Source organism: Camponotus vicinus, unplaced genomic scaffold (genome assembly GCF_025532165.1).
Source record: "Camponotus vicinus isolate PSW18456_S1 unplaced genomic scaffold, iyCamVici1.0 SCAF_10, whole genome shotgun sequence".
NCBI lineage: Eukaryota > Metazoa > Arthropoda > Insecta > Hymenoptera > Formicidae > Camponotus > Camponotus vicinus.
The window spans coordinates 8,757,655-8,774,927 of NW_028141946.1; the positions used below are offsets into that span (position 1 = coordinate 8,757,655).

Here is a 17,273-nt window from a genome sequence, read left to right on the forward strand (position 1 = left end):
TTACAGAAGAAACTAGTGTTCCAGATGTGTGCGAGCTTCCTGTCGAATCGCGTAATAGATGTAATCGTGTGATGTGCGCTAGAAATTTCTCTTTATGGCGTGTTACAGGAAACGCATGTGCAAAGGTGCGATATGTGATTAAAAAATGATAGAACTTCCGGAAGAATATTAATCTACTTACATCTTGATCCATTTGTGTTACCATCTTTGGCACAACAATTTAATAAAATTAAAATTAATAAAACAATTCAATCATAAATAACGAGAGAATTTTACTTAATTATCTTGTTAAAAATCAAAAGTATATTTTCTGTTTTATAAAAGACGTAAGATTGACGCATATATCGTACAACAAATGAATCAAGGAAAAAGATAAACCAGCTCCATAATAAGGCACTCGTTTCTGGGTAATTCAAGGACGCCATTGTAAGTCACTTCAGCCTTTTTATTGCAAAATGCAAGTAATCACCGTTAATTGTCGCCGCCCGATCGCAGGGAGCGACATTTACAAAGGAAACATTGGTATTTAATACAATTATAGTACACAACATCGGGAGAGATACAGCAGAGAAAATTAATATTTACACATATAGTTTCGATTTTTCAATCGGGCTCTCTCTCGCTCTCTCTCTCTTTCTCTGCAAGACGCGATTTAATTGGAATTATTAATTTAGCGTCCGCGCGCGTGCGAGAGAGAGAGACTATATACATATACGCCACTTGTGCTCGTGCAAGCAAGAGAATTGATACCGCAGTAATTTGTACTAATTAATCCATCCGCGATATTATATATGCCTCTCGTACTCTCGTTATTGTTACAATGCGCACACATATTACTCGACGTCACGCTACGTCGAGTATCCCTATTAATCATCGACGCGCACCATCGGCGGCGAATGTAACGCGCGCCGGACGTAATAATATATTTAATGCTTCTGGCGCCGAGCCGCGCTATCGAGGACTCCTCGACCTTGTCCAGTGGAAAAAGGCTCGAAAGTGCAAAATACGGATAATCGACACCGTCGCCGGCGTCGTTTAACGACATTAACGCTTTCGCGCGCAACTTTGTACAGAATGGATTATACATTGTACGACGTCGGGTCTGATAGAATTTTAGATTAAGCGTCGCAATCTTCCGGTCGGTCCGTTTCCTTCAACGAGGAGACAATCGAGACGCGGCGAATTCGCCAGCGAGAGTGCCAGGATGAGAGAAAGAAGTACGCTTTGCTCTTTGTTGATTAAAATATATATAAATAACTTTATTGTTTATGTATATATATATATATATTTATATATAATAATAATAAAATGCCCTATCTATTTTACAAATATACAAAACTCTCGCTATATGTACATCGATCTCCGTTTTTCGACTCAAACAAGAGAACTTGAATGCCGAAGAACTTTTATAATAAATCGATCGTCGATTAAAACTATCGTCTCGAGTTAGAAAGAGGAAAAAATGTTACGTTTCGTTGCAATACGAGTTACAGGTAGTATGCTCAAAGATTTTTTTTTTTCTGTTTCTCGCGCTAATTACATTTGCACACTACGAAGCTATCACGATTCTCAAAAATACGAATAATTCGCTTATTTATTCGGACACCGTGTTACGGGTACATTGCAATAGTAAGAAATGCTTCTGATAATAAGTAGAGAGAGAAAAGTCGCGATAGTCAGGAGTCCTGAAACAGAGAAAAACAGAGAATATGTGATTACATGTGATCCCCACACAAAAAAAAGGACATTCTTGTTTTGAAAATATATTTAGTTTTAACATGGAAATTTTGAAATGAGATTATATTGCGTTAATTAAAGAAAAATATAATTGCTTGAATAATTGCTTACTCGAATGAAGCAATTTTATATAATTCAATCGAGAAAAATATATTCTTATGATTTAAGATTTAATTTTCTTGAATAGAAAAGAAACAATGTTGGATAGAAAATAACATTTTTAAATCAAAGATTATAATTTTCTTAAAGTAGAATTAAATAATTATATATTCTTGAGGTGGCAATTACAATATTAAAATAAGACTATAATATTGTTGAAATTTAAAATTATTAAATTCTTCTAAGAAGATTATAAATTGTTGCGTATATACGAAACAATGAACGCGTTAGTTTAAGTATATAAGTTTTGATTTGACACTTATTTTTTTTCTGTGCATTAATACACTTATTGTTAGACGCGCGCTTTAATAAATGAATAATTGAAATGCGCTTTGTGTAGGTCGTCGAGCGCAATATGTGATACAATTATTGATCACGCAGAAAGAATGATTCATTAACAATAATATATTGCGTTAATAAATCCAGATAATGATAATAGAGCGGTTTATTATTATAATGAGTTTCAATAAGCGAACCATCAATCGTTATATCTATAATTGCTCCGGAAATGCACTACATTATGTACTTCGTTTGCACAGATGGAGTATGATTACAGTGCCAAAGCTGATTATTACTGTGTGATCAGTTCGAGAAATATTTACAATCCTTCTCTCTGATATTTATATTATAAATTCTCTAAAATCCAAATGACGGCTTACCTTTCCTCACTGCGATTTCCGGTCGCTCCTTACGTAACGCGATTCAATAATACTTTTGGGAACAGTTCACACATCTGAAACACACAGAAGATACACATTAATCTCTTCGCACGAAGATATTATTATGTAAAAAAAAAAAATAGTTCATTGTAAGAATTTTTCGTAAAAAATTTTATAACTATACTTTAAACACGCGACGCTTAATTTTATAATAGAAACGAAACAAGATATGAAAAGGGGGGGGTGCGCGAGATAAAAAATAAAAGACCGATGCATAATAAGGATAAGTAGAGAATTAGATAGTCGGCGTCTCTGCATCTCGCGAGAAACATTCTACTCCCGGGAGTAACCTGAATACAAAAGATACCTTTTGAATACAAAAGATCGCAAACTTTTTCCGCTACCGTCGGGATAGTTTTAACAAGTTTTATATATACATGTATATATATATATTTTTTTTTTCTTAATTTTCCCCACGACGCGAGAGAGAGAGAGAGAGAAAGAGAGAGAGAGAGACGCTGAAAGTTTCGCGGCCGTGGTTTTAGAAATGCATTTAAACTTCCGCTTGGTTGTGTTCCGTGTCAAAATGCATTTCCTTTTTGCGTCGCCGGCACGTCGCGCCGCATCAGACGGGGAGGACGGGGGTGGCGGGGGTGGAGGGGGATTCTTGCGCGCTGCGGAGGACGGGACGCGGATACGCGCGAAAAACCGATGCCGCACATTTGTCGCGGTGTCACGGCCGCGCACGACGGCCCTGCCAGACATCACGGGCGGAAATGTCGGCCGTTTCGAAATTTTGCCAGCTCGAACCGCGCCACGCTTCGGCGAGCACGTCGAGCGGACCGACAAAAGGCGGATCTCCATTTTTTTATTTTTTTTTTATTTAAGTTGAAATCGGGAGATCGTCGCAAAATCATCATTAGAGACTTGTTTATTTGTAATTTGTATTTTTTTTTATTTTTAACTAATTTCAATAATAATCTTAAACTCGATCTATAACTCCAGGATTATATTAACGCTTAATTATAAAATTATAATTACATGGGAAAACGGGGTAATTTCTTTCCCAGACAGACATGTAGACAATAAACATCAAACAGTCCCGTGTACACAGTCTAGGCAATACCGTGCTCGACACAAGAGAGGAAGGGTTGTTTCCTGATGCCTGCCGGCGCAGCCGGGGAGGATCGAAGGAGAAGGTCCCCGCGCGCAAGGGGGCTGAAATAAGTGAAATTTACTTACATCCGCGCGCGAATTTAATTAAACGCTCAAAGAAATAATAAATAGCTATCGCAGTCTCATGGTCTTTCCGCGGTTGCTCGCAATCCCCGCTCTCGTTTACGCCAGTCGTCTCGCGATCGCATCTCAACGAGAAGGCTGAAAGCCGAGATGCATTCTCCTTCTCCTTCTCCCCGAGGAGAACGAAGCCGCACCCTTGCAAGGGAAACCGACTTGGTTTTAAATACAACGACACCGGGTCGTGTAGCGAGGAAAAGCCGGGGGCAAGGGAACGAGCTTTCCACAAGACACTTTCGACTCGACTGCGAGAGCAACCTTCAATTTTAATGAAGCAAGCGCGGATATGGGGAAAGAGATAGGGGGACGAGGCGGGCGGTTCCTGAAGAAAGTTTCTCCTCGGAATCCTACGCGAGAGGGAAGGAGGGTGGATTTCGGAGCCGCGCTCTCTGAGAATATTCGCGCCCCCGAGTTTCCCTGGGAAATACGCTCTTCGCCTCCGCGAAAGAAGCGGGTAATAATATGAGGCCACTATTGAAGTGTCCGTTATTAATTCCACCGATACGATCCTCTCTGTCCAGTATGGAAACGGCGTATATATATACCCCGTGTACACGAACGAACGAACGAACGAACGGTATTACGTCCCGTCCATCGCGTATAATAACAGCGCGCGGATAATAACACGCGCCGCGCGTGAATTTTGTCGAATAATCCTGTCGGGGATAATAATGGTACCGATCTCTCGCGGGTGCATCGACGCGAGGGTGGAGGTTCGATTGTCGAATCGCGCGATTCGGTTATAATCACAGGCGCGAGATACGGTGCCCTTTAGATATTTAGAGCGAGATGCCGCGCGCGTTTTAATCCCCGATTTCCCGGTGCATCGCGGCCGATTGCGTTATTAGAATCATGGAAACAAACTTATGGTGTAGCTCCGAACGCGTAAAATCTCTATCAAAAATCATGCGGCATATTCCCTATCCCGGTTCTCTGTTAAAAAATATGTTTTAGATGCAACGCAGATTATCGCGTACAATTTGTGATATTTATATTTATTAAAATATAGACTCGACGTGGAATATTATAAGGTGTCCTAAAATCTTGAGAGTTAAATTTTTTCCTGGTAATCAATTAAAAGTTAATTTAATTACATCTGGTAAATAACTGGCGAAGTATATAATTTACTAGAAATTAACTGGAAGAATTTAAAACGTACGAATTATCTCACGGAAGTCTATGATTTATATGCATTAATCCAGCGTGAGCAAGAACATGGAGAAAACCTTAATTTCGCGATTCCGGTGGAATATGGGTATATTCCCCTGGAATCTCTCTAGCGGAATCGGCCGAATAAAAGCAGAACGATTAATCGAAAGAGATATCTGGGGCGTAATAACTCGCGGAAAGATCGCCCTGAGAAATCTGATTCGAGAGAAAGAGAGAGGGAGAAAGAGAGTTCTTTTAACACCGATGGACACGGCGGATAAGAATATACCGGGGATTTATGACGAGCGAGCGAGCGAGTCGCGCAAAAAGCCTAGATTTTCGTCCGATATTTCTTCAACGCCTTATATATATATCCCGCCATCGGTCGGTCGGTCGGTCTTAATTAACACACTCGCGTTATATATCCTCCCCTGGGCTGAATGGTTGAAACAAAGGATAGCGCCGCTTTGTTCCTCCCATCGACGGAGGCCCTTTCGCACGGTCGCACAGCCCGTAGGATAGGGCGTGTTCGTTCGCATAAGCGCTCCCTTCGGAACCAGTTTCACTTGTTTGTAAACACACGGGAGGATTTCCATTCACCCGGAGGAATTCCGCCTCAAGACCATCTCTCTCTTTCTCTCCGCGCCTGCCCTCGGTCCATTTCATTACTTCTCGACGGGAACTCGAATCGCCATTGTCGTCGTTGGCCAGAAAGTTCCGTCGCGAGTTCGCCAATACGAGTCGATTTCGCCCGGTCCTCTCTGCTTTTCCGCTTAAAAACAATCGAACGAGGAACGTCTCGGAAGAGCGAGGGCAAAACCTCTCTCCGATCTGCAAATTGACTCGTAGCGGCTTACAGGAAATCCGCCGGTCTTGTCTCTCCTCTCCTCCTCTCTTTCGCTCTTTCATCGCGCTAGCCTTCGGCCAAGCGAACGCGTCGTATCCGCCGGTCGCGCGCAAGGATATAATTTCATTTTCCGCTCTTTGAGCGCTTTGTTTTGCGGATTATTCACGCCTCCGTCGGTTCACGCTCCGAGATTCCGTCCCGAGGAGAGGCCTATTTCGCAGCCTTTCGCGTTGTAGCCACCGTTGACTCCCGAAACGAAATCTCCCCAAACCGGCGTAAAACGAAAATGCAAATTACGTATCTTAGATCTGCAACTTTGGAATTTTGCAATTTTCATAAAAAAAAATATATAAAGCGAGTGTTGCAAAATCGAATAAAACATCCGAAGCTTAATTGTTGTAATAAACATAGTATTTTTTACATTTTAGTTTGCTTGCGAGATTCAAGTCTCTTAATTTTTACATTCTAATTGAATGATGATGATGTCACGCGTGCGTTAAAAATGATTAAAGAATATGGAATAATACAATGTATCAATGCTGGACATATTTTGAATGCAGATTATGGAAAATAATTATTCAAACAGTGTGTCATTTAAATAAAATATGATTTAAAATTTGATCTTGCGTGAGCATAATGAATATAAATACACGGGAAAAATATTGGAAATGCAATAATTGAAATTATTGATTGAAATAATAATTTAAAATACATTATCAGAAATACTATTTATAGAATTACACGCACATATAACCTCCAAATTTTTATTTGCCATTTTAAATATTATCTCTTGTATTATTTTTAATATTAATTTAAATGTTATGCATTAAAAAAGATAATTAGAAAAGTAAAATAGAAAAATAAAATATATTTATTTCCAAATAAAATTATCATTTATTTAATGTTGCTAGTTTGCAAACTTAATTGGTCTAGATTTAAAGAAAAAAATAAACGAAATAGATTTATAGAAATAGTATTCAAATATTTTCGCACAATTTAAGGCATTTATTTTTTATTTGTAAAACGAATTAAATACCTCAAGTAGATTTTAATTCACGTACAAATATAAATTATTGTTTCATATTAACCATTCCTAATTTCCAGTAAAGAAAACAGCTTATATGTAAAAATTATTAATTTCCATTTTATCTATCTCTGCAATTTACAATTTTAATTCAAAGATGCGCGAGGGAAAGAAAAAATCGATGAGAGGTAGAAAATACGTTCTCTCAGATGCGGATCGGGGATGAATTGCAAATAACGTTAGGCACAATCTGTTCGCGTTGAGTGACACAATTACGTTCCTCGGGCGCGGACGTCTCACGTAACCGCGTCGACGACGGTTCACTGCTGGACGGAGCACCCTCTCCCTCGATCCTCCCTCGAATTGTAGCATATACGCTACAATTTAAGTTACCCGAGTTCTCGCGCTTCCCAGGCAGCGTCGGCGGCGGCGGTTGCCGAGAGAAAACACAAAGGGGTGTCCATTTGCGATCTGATAATAATTGGAAAAGTTATCGTCGGGGATGGAGTTTTGCCCGCAACTAACATTTTCCCTCCGAAACTATTCCGGCCGATGTAAAATGGAGAAACTTTCGCATCAAGGAATAACTTCCGCCGCTTTTGAATGATATTACTTCTTTCCGCCCGCAAATTCCCAAGCAAATGCCTCCTCCGTGGCTTCTCAGAGGGACTTAAGCGCGTCCAGTGATTTGTCTGGACTACTGGGGGGAGTCGGGGAAAAGGAGGAAGGAAAATATTTCATGTATATTATACCGAGGCGCGTACTTTCATAAAGGAAAACTTGTTGTTTGTTGAAATATAGAATATTCAATCCGTCGGAATGGCGGTTTCGCTCCGAAATCCGTATCTCTTGCGGCGTCGGTTGCGAGCAACTTGAAGCAGGGTCGCTCCCTGAAAGACGGAGAGATGGTTTTTAGAGAATAGAACCACCGGACTCTCAGAGTGTTAAACGATAACAATCGCTAAGCGAATTTGCGTCGTAGAAAAAGATGGCGAAGCACTCGGATCGTCGACCCGATTCTTCCTGGAGTCGCATTAAGTTACGATCTATGATAAAGACTTCACGAGCGCGTTTGTAGGGTGGGATTTATGTCGGGTGGTAGCCTCTCGGAAATTCCAATCTTAACTTTAATGCCGAGTTCTTTAACGAATTTTCAGCCAATTTTTCTTTAAGGAAAATTATGCAAGATGTCGCCGACTTTAATATTCAACGCTAAATATTTTCGTGATTAAAATTCTGAATTAAATTAATTCATTTTGTACAAAACATATTTGAAATACATAAACGAAAAATAAGATTTTTAATTTTATAATTGTATTTAGTTTGTATAGAATCCTTCATTTTCACTCGATTAAACTGTATTATTGATATTTTTATTTTAGAGAGAAAAATCTCTATTTTTTATGCGCACAAGCGTACCCTATATAATTATTTATACAACATAATCACAAGTATAGACATACAACCGCACAAGCGCAATATATAAATAGCAGTTATCGAGAATCTTATATAATCCTCTTATTATAAACGGAGGAAAGATCCAAGAGTCGCAATGACGTATTTTGAGTTTGCCTCGGCGCACAAAAAAAATCTAATTATGAGTTTTCACGGTTTGCGACTAAAGTTGATCAAACTTTTGCGAATCAGTGTCTTTTCAGTCGAACACGTGATCCTAAAAAAAGTAAGATACAAAAATGAAAATTATTCCATGAATTTGCCGAAATTACGACTACGTAACTTTTATCGTCGCGAATCAATAACATTTGACTGGCTGAGATTCAAACGTGAAATCTGAAGGGATGAAATGCGAAAATTGAAAAAGTTCGCCGACGATTATGTGATTGACCTCGAAGACAGATGTATGCCATCCGCAGAACTCTTATCGAATACGAGAAACTCGCGGGGCATGCTTATGAAGCATTTTATAGAATTTTATAGAACGTTGAACTATCCTCGCGCGTTCTTCCCCCGATTCAGCGTCACTGCCGATCTTTCGATAAAAGGGAGGAGAAAAATTTTGATTAACAAAAAATTCGATAAAAAAACTCTCCTTGCCACACACATTCGCTCTGAAACTATAATTCAATTACTTCACAATAGGAGAAAAAAATTCGCAAAAGTCGTTACCGTTAGCTTTTCCGGATCCATTCAAGCCTGGAGGATACGGTCCGCGGTTACTTTCGGAGTCACCGCCGATTCTCGATATATTTGCGAGAATGGAAAATCGACAGATACGCCGGGGAGCTTATGCGCCGGGCTACAACGTACCGCGAGCGAATCCGACGCTTTCATTACCCGGGCAAATCGAATTTCGCGAGGATTGTGTTACTTTGCCGCCTCCGCGGCCCCGCTACCTCCATTTTGGTCAACTATCCGCGAATATAATGCAGGCGTAGAGCGGTACCGAATGTACGCTTCGTTTATTGCTACTTGACGTCGGGTTGACAAGAAGGAAACGAGATTGCAGCGATGCGTGAACAATTGCCAAAAGAAGGGAAGAAACTCGAGTGGAGCTCGCATATTGTGGGTGAAATGACATTTGACAATTATGCTGCTTGTGTAAAGACGTGGAATTTGCAATTTGCAAAACAATCTTTAAGGAAGATCGAGGAATTCCCCGCAAACGTCACGTTTGTACTGCTTTGTTTCGCGTTGCATCGATGTTGAAATTCAACCTTGCGAACTTCATTAATCTTGTTTTGCGCGCACATATCCTCTATTACGTGTATCTATCGTTAGTGAAACATTTCAACCTTAATAACGCGCGATACAAAAGAGTCGAATTCGTGCTCAACAATGGGAAACGAAGAAGCTTCGTCGAGGGGATATTTTTTTTTTTTTTAATACGCGCGTTAAATGATAGTCACGCCGATCGCGATCGGTAATCTGGATAGACCGCCAATCGCGGCCGCGGCGTGACGAGTTGACGCATCATTACGGAGATTGCAAAATCGCTATGAAATTCTCGGGACCGCGCGCATCGGCGGAATTAACGATCGGCCAACGATTGCTGGGAACGGAGAGAGCCGACAGAGAGCCGGGGGATCCAATCAAACTTGGTATTCCGCGGCTGCGTAGGTCTTGTTGTGCCGCTGCCGTTACTACTGAGCCGCACATTTGGCCAGGAGTGATTTTTCGCAATCAATAACAGTGCCATGTTTACACGCACACCGCCTTTCCACGCACTGTTCGCTTCTCGCTCGCCCTCCCTCCCCCCCTCCCCCGCCGCGCACGCGGGGGCGTCCGATGGGCCGTAATTACATTTGCACTACGGCGGCGCAAAGCTTTCAGAATTCTCCTCGAAACCGGAATTTCATCGATTTCTCCCCCGTGAGATCCGCCGGCGACGCGAAAAGTCCTTTGTCGCGCGCGAAGAAAAGCCTTTGAGAAGTCGCCGGGACATTTCCCGAGGTCGCCGCCTCTTTATCCTCGATCATGCTCGCTGCGTTGAACGTTGACGTTATAATACCGACAGCATTATAGTATCCTTCATGTATTATTACTTTTTCCATTGGCATTTTTTGGTAACGGGCAACAATCGTACAGGATATTCGAATTACCTTTCTTTAGCGATATTTCCTCACCGATCGGAAATTCGTTTCCTTTAACGAGGTTTGATCCGCCTGCGCTTTTTAATTTTCAGTGTTGAATGTAATCCATTCTAAAGTGAAACTTTGAAGTATAAAAAGAATTGAAATCTGGAAATTATTTTTTGTTAGAAGGAAATGTCCCTTTTGAATTTTAACTTGTTTTTAATCCGCGAGTAAGATTGGAAACTTATAATGCTCTTTTGAAACAATGTATCCTTTTAATGTATTCTTTTAATTTATTAAAATATCCAGAGAAATTATTCCGAAAGCTCAAGTACGGATTTTTTCGCATCCTTTAAGGTTGACATGAGAATATATAAAGCTAATATTATATTACTCCATTATAATATTATATTACTCCATTTAAAAAAAAGATTATTTTTTGTTAAAACATGCTCTCGTTCTTTAATCCTTTTAATAATACTGGAAAATTGCACTGCAACGATGGATCACCTAGATTAACCCAGCCTCCAGACATGTACGAGTTTTAGGTCATGAACACACTGCATGTGGAGCCCCGCACGCGGATGGTAATTGTGATCTAGTCGACCAATCGGGACGGAATAAAGAGATGTTAAAGAGCACTTGTTCGGGTGAAGCGGTACTCCAGGTAAATCTCCCGCGTCATTAATTCGGATCGATGAGCTCGCTTTCGTCGCTCGCCGGACTGTTTATTCGGCGAATCGATCCCGGAGGGCCATGGACATCTCGATCGAGGGAAACAACATGATCCGGTAACGCAATACGTAAACACAATTTTCCGCGAGAAAGCAAACTCTGGGAACGTCGAGACGGAATTTGTCGCGGTCAGCTCTCGATGTAATATCGTCGAAAAATGCGAGATCCGCGAGAAACCTCCCCTCTTCCGCCTCGAGTCAGTTTCTAACCGCGAACGGTTCGATCTTCCTCCTCTCTTGTCTTTTCCACCGTCATTATCGAGGCCGTTCGAGCGTCGGATCGCTTAATCGCGAAATTGGCCAGTCCGACGCGAACGGACAAAGCGGAAGCGAGGAGAATTCCGGGGGGGGGGAGAGGTCGGAAAAACGGAAGAAAATAGTGGAATTGAAAATCGTCGGGGAGGCGCACCGACAAACAAAAAGATCGTCGATTGTGCGTTGCCGAACGAGAGGGAAAATTTTCGCCGTAGCCAATGAGAGCAGCAGAAAAGACGAGCTCGAGGCAGAGCAGACGAAAGCGGCACCATTGCCGGCCAATTCGACGAGAATCGATTGGTCGGTTATAGCAGATTGATTATAGAATAGAATATTACTTGATGAATGTTATATCCAATTGATATCAACAAATTATAGTATAATTTATATTTAATTCTCTCTTTGATATAAATATTTTTGACATGAAAATATGACTGATATAATTTTTCGAAATCAACAAGTTAAAAGCTTCATATATTCGTTTGTTGAAGAGTCGCGTTAAAATGTAATATGTTTTTGTATAAATAATATATTTATTGTAACTCTCTCTTTCTCTGAAAAATAAAACTAATAAATTGGAAATAAATAATGTGTATTCGATAGCTCGAGATAATAGGCGCAGTCGATTAATTAAATGGGAAAGATAATCGTATTGAATTCATCGGAAAGAAGCACTCCATGTAATCGAAATTTGATTATTTTGGAGTAATAAAATTAAAGAAGAGGAGAATGGAGCAGGCCTCGACGCGAATAAGGAGAAAAAGACACGATCGGATGAAGCATAATCGATAATTTTCGCGATTGTTTAAGAGATAATGACATTTCGAAATCGATTTTACTTCTGAGAGTTGCTGCTCCTTCGTTTCTTCCATTTCCGACGCGATTCCCGCGGGATACAAGCCGTAAGGCCCGCACGGATTTGTCTCTAAGTGCATTAGGTTTCGATGATTTTCCCTCGGCTAGAATAGAGATCATTATTTCAGATATGAGAGCGACGGTATGCGCAGTTGAACGGCTTTATCCGCTCGCCGGAGAATATCCCAAGATGTCGAGATAGGGGATCTCGGGAGAATGCTGAGGAATAATTTATAGCACCGCGATGTTCCAATTTAGATAAATGCAATTTAATGATGAATTATCTTACGATCGTGAGCGACGAGAAATTGACGCGATTTCGCTGCAAAGTTTTAAACCGGCTAATCGATTCCGGTTCTCGATATAAAACACACAATTCGATTTCGTCTTCTAAGAGATATCCCGCATTTATTTCCCGTTGAAAGGAGGTTTGAGCGGTACTTTCGAGTGTTTACGTCCGACTTTACGTGAGCGATACACGGATGTAAAATTAATCGAAAATGTATACACGTGAAATGGGACAATCGAACAAGAATGTTCGAAATGTGTAAATCGTCAATTTTTGATATAACTCGAGAGAGAGAGAGCTGCAGTTTTCCATTTTGCGCGGTGTTTATTGAATCGCAACGTGCTGTTTTCTGATCGAGATTTGAAAAGTGTAATTCGGAAGGAAAATAAATATAGAAATCGCGCGAAACGACAAGTGGGGGTGTAACTGTTGCCTCTCTGAAAATTTCGTTCTAATTTCGGTTACATGCGCGTGTTTCGAGACTCGGTACATAAAACGCGTACTCGATACATAGCGTTCTGTACGCTACCATTTGTCATTTAAGCGGATACGGATGCAGGTTGAGCCGACCGAGCACACAATGGTGCATCTTTCTCGTGTAAACGGACAGCTTCGCGTTCGCACATGCATGCATTTTTCACATTCGTCCGCAGATGCATCCTCCACCGCAAGTTTCGGCGATGAATGCATTACGCGATGCGTAAAGTGTATGTCGGGAATGCAAATAAACCAACACTTGAATTGTGCGACGGCAAAAAACTACCCCTGGATTCCGTCAGATTTGATAATTAAACATGTTTTAAAAAACTTTTGATTAAATAATCTCTGTTGTACAACTCACATAATTAAAAGTGAATTAATTTTTATCTCAAATAATATTATAATTTCTCTCATCGCAGAAAAGAAAATACATATTCAATCATTTTGATATTAAAAGAAAAGCATCAATAACTACATCGAATAAGAGGATAATGATACATGTTTTTTTTGAAAATTATGTACAAAAAATATATCCACTAATAATAAATAAGGTTTTCCACGCAAGTATAAAATAATTAAAAATAATATTTATAGTAAATACTATTTTAATAAAATAATAAGATATATCATAATTAATATTTTAATAAAATAATATTTATAGTGGCAAGTCACGAATGATTTTATATAAAACTTGTGTGCGAGAAAAGCTTTTATAAAGTACATGTAATACCTAAAAAAAAATATGATTAAAACCGCACATTTTTTTGCAAGAGATCGAAATTAAAGCTTGTTGACAGATGAAGCTAGATTGCCGAGTTCAATCTGTCGGAGCAATCAGCCTTCCGTTTGATGGGAGTATTAACTCTACTTGTGTAACACGTACACCGCCCGCCATCATCATGCAGCAAAACAAACGTAACCCTATCCATATTCAAAGTATCGCTTACAGCCGGGACCCTCTGACCGCACAGTGTTATTAATACTTGTTCCGTTGAATAGATAAAGTCCATTAAGGGCGAATACGACAGCAGTCTGCGAGCCGAACGCGACGTCCATTAACAAAAGTGCTGCCTTACATGTGTAAGGACACCGGGCGCTGTTCCCGCCCCGAAGGCGAAAGACGAATGTTGAACGCACAAAGCCGTGCTTGGCTCTCTCCGGCCACGGGACATTTTAGAGAAAGAAACGTGAAAAGTGTGCGCACAATAGGTATCGTTGAGCGCGGACTCTCGTACAAACGATTTTTAAATGCGTTACGAGGTTCGCGGACGGAGAGGGAGAGGGGAGGGGGAAGAGGGGAGGGTAGGGGGACAACACGCTATGTAGATTTCGGCTCTTCACAGTCGGACGAGGTTGCTCTTTGATGTCGAATGACGCGTAGAACGACGACCCTGCACCAATTGTCCTCCCATGGGTGTTTCGATTCAATGTTTACGTCGATCCGGACGCGTTTCGAGCGCGCTCGCGCGCGCATGTACACAGAGACACGCTTTTCATGCTTGGTGAACAATTAGGTTTCTCGTTTAACTAGACGTCGAGTGCGCGTTTTTGATTAAAGATGTGGTATCGAGACCAAAAAAAAAAGGAGCGCGTTCGCAATCATTCATTAAGTCTACTCTAGATGTGATCTGTAATAAAAATAATATGATACAGCACACATGCATGGAATTAGAATACATATATATGTATGTATATATTTTATATATATCAAAATATGTATGACATGTTTAAAAGATAAATAGAATTCTACTCTGAATTCTGTCGAAAATTAGAGATAGTGTAAAGTAAAATTTATGGATTTCAGAAAAGAAGCATCGATTATATTAAATGTGTTTTCTCTCAAATTTTTTACATGTAAAATTCATTTTTTACACTAAATTCTTATTCAGGAATAATAAATAAAATTTACAAGTGTGTTATATGTGTATAAAATTTATAGCACAACTTTATAAATCACTAAAAATGATACTACAAATCCCGAGAAAAAAATTTTGTTCAAAAAACTATTCTTAGAGTTAAAAAATTGATATCAAAATATAAGTATGTAAAAAAATAGAATTATTATAATAGAGAATCGAGTAAAAGAGTCTAATAATTAAAAAAGAGTCTAATAATAATTATAGAAAAATATATCGAAATACTTTTGTGCTCTTTCCATCAGCAATTTCTCTTCGAACCGAGCGACTCAGAATGTCCGTGCATGCGGTTTTTCTCGCATTTTTCCGCGACTAGTTTCCATTAATGAAGGTACAACAAGATACACATCGCTAGCTTAGACCGCGCAGTTTAGAGTCGTGCGTTCCGGATCGCCGTTCCCTTCTTACAATCGTTAAAGTCGCCGCGTGCGTTCCACGAAGGCAATTTTGCGCTAACGAGCTCGCAATCAGGCCCTTTCCTCGGCGGATCAGCTCGTCGATCGCGATGCGATCACGATGGCGTTTCGATTTTCATTTATTTTCGCGCACAGCGAGCTGTCAAACTCGCGGCGTGGCCGTTCGCCTAATTTTCGACGCATCGCGGGATATGAAGTATGCGCGCGGTGACCGACGTGCTCTCTTTGCTGAAGTTCTATTAATCATCCGTTAATGAGTTGTACATTATTTATTAACCGTCCCTTAACGCGACAGGATGCGATGAAACCCGAATGCGAATAGGATAACAGGTACAGTGATTGATCAGCGTGTAATAATCGACCGTAACGTTGCGCAATATATCAAAATCCGATATATATCGATTATAATTGTTTTCAAAGCAAACTTCAAAAGTTAATTAACTTTATAATTAGCACGTACAAGCTCATTTTTATCATTTCTCACTGGTTGTTTACTTCGTATGCAAAAGCACGTGAAAAAAAAAGAAATAAGAATGATGTTGAATAACATGTTTAAAAGCGCGCGCAGCCTGTTAAAAATAACATCTTTAATAGGAGCCTTTTATAATTTACTCATATACTCAATCTATGCATATAAAACATGTTATATATATTTATAACAAAAGATTACGCACCAAGTTAAGAAACTGTAAATAGCTTTGTATTTGCAGTTTTTAAATTCGCTAACCAATAAAAGATTTTAAGAGCCGTTACATTTCATAGAGAACTTTGCCAATCTGGAAAATCTAAAGATTCCCTCGAAACTTGGCACATTTGTAGAATAATGTAATGCGTTTGTTCGCTGATGCGGAAGATGATATCAAGTTATCATACTCTCCCGAGTAGCTAAAGTTAACAGAATTCAAAAAAGGAAGAAAATTCATCAATTCGATCTCCCCCAATTTATATGCGGTCTCCCCGATAAACTCATTATTGCACAATTACCACATTTCAATAATTAAATTGCGATCATCGAGAAAATACGACGATAATGGATCGAGCGACTTGACAGAAATATAGCGGATTTCGCGAGAACAGAGAGAGGCTAAATGTCGCGTTTACGACGTGAATTTGGAATGCATCGTCGATTTATGCAGATTTCCATGCGAATCATGCCATACGACCCGTGTAAAAGCTCCTTCGATATCGCGAGCATACGCGCGGATTTGTCGGCCCGATCGGCCCCTCTCGCGGTCAACGCGTATTCGATCCCGTCGAGGAAACGCACCGATATCGCATATAATATCTGGCGATGCGGTGGCAATATAAAGTTGACATTTTCGCATGCAGCCCCATGGAAATAGCGGGATAAAGTTGATTCTTTCGTAAACACCGCCCGCGCGCGAGGATCGACGATATAAAATTCGCATTCGTTCGCGACACCAACTTGTGTACGCGAGCGAGAATTGAAAAATATTTCTCTCTCTCTTTTCTGCCTTTCGCATCGGATGCGCGAGGGAGAGAGAGGGGAAGAGCGATGGGGAGTAATAATAAGCGCGTTCTTTCTTTGCGTCGCGCCATTTTCTCGTTTCTGACGCGATGTGCGCGACGTGAAAATTTTGCAAAACCGGCGGGCTAGAGCTTTCAAATAGTACGACACATTCGAGCGATATTTGTATCTTATTGTCTCGGCTTTTGAAAATGAGAAAATAAATAGCACATGTGTAAAAATAAATAAATGACAATCTTAAATTATACGTTATTTTATGAACGTTTCGACTAACAAGAAGGAGAATCCCTGGTCTTCATTTATTTAACCGTAAATTTCGAGCGATATCTCGAGAGAAACGAGACAATAAATGTCCATTCAAAAGTCAAATTAAATGATATAAAGTTTTCAATGCTGTTAATTTCATTTCATTATTTGCAGACGTATGTTATGCAT

At 40.0% G+C, this 17,273-nt stretch overlaps 1 protein-coding gene across 1 annotated transcript in view; it reads right to left on the bottom strand.

The window, feature by feature from the left end:
- Positions 1 to 424: 424 nt before the first annotated feature.
- Toll-6 (Toll-like receptor 6) overlaps positions 425 to 17,273 on the bottom strand; it is a 56,323-nt gene continuing 39,474 nt past the window's right edge. Inside the window, exons 2-3 of the mRNA XM_083080653.1 lie at positions 2,556 to 2,629; positions 425 to 1,685 (exon numbers count right to left, since the gene is read on the bottom strand). The gene's annotated coding sequence lies outside the window, so the exon portion shown is untranslated. The remainder of the gene's footprint in view (positions 1,686 to 2,555; positions 2,630 to 17,273) is intronic.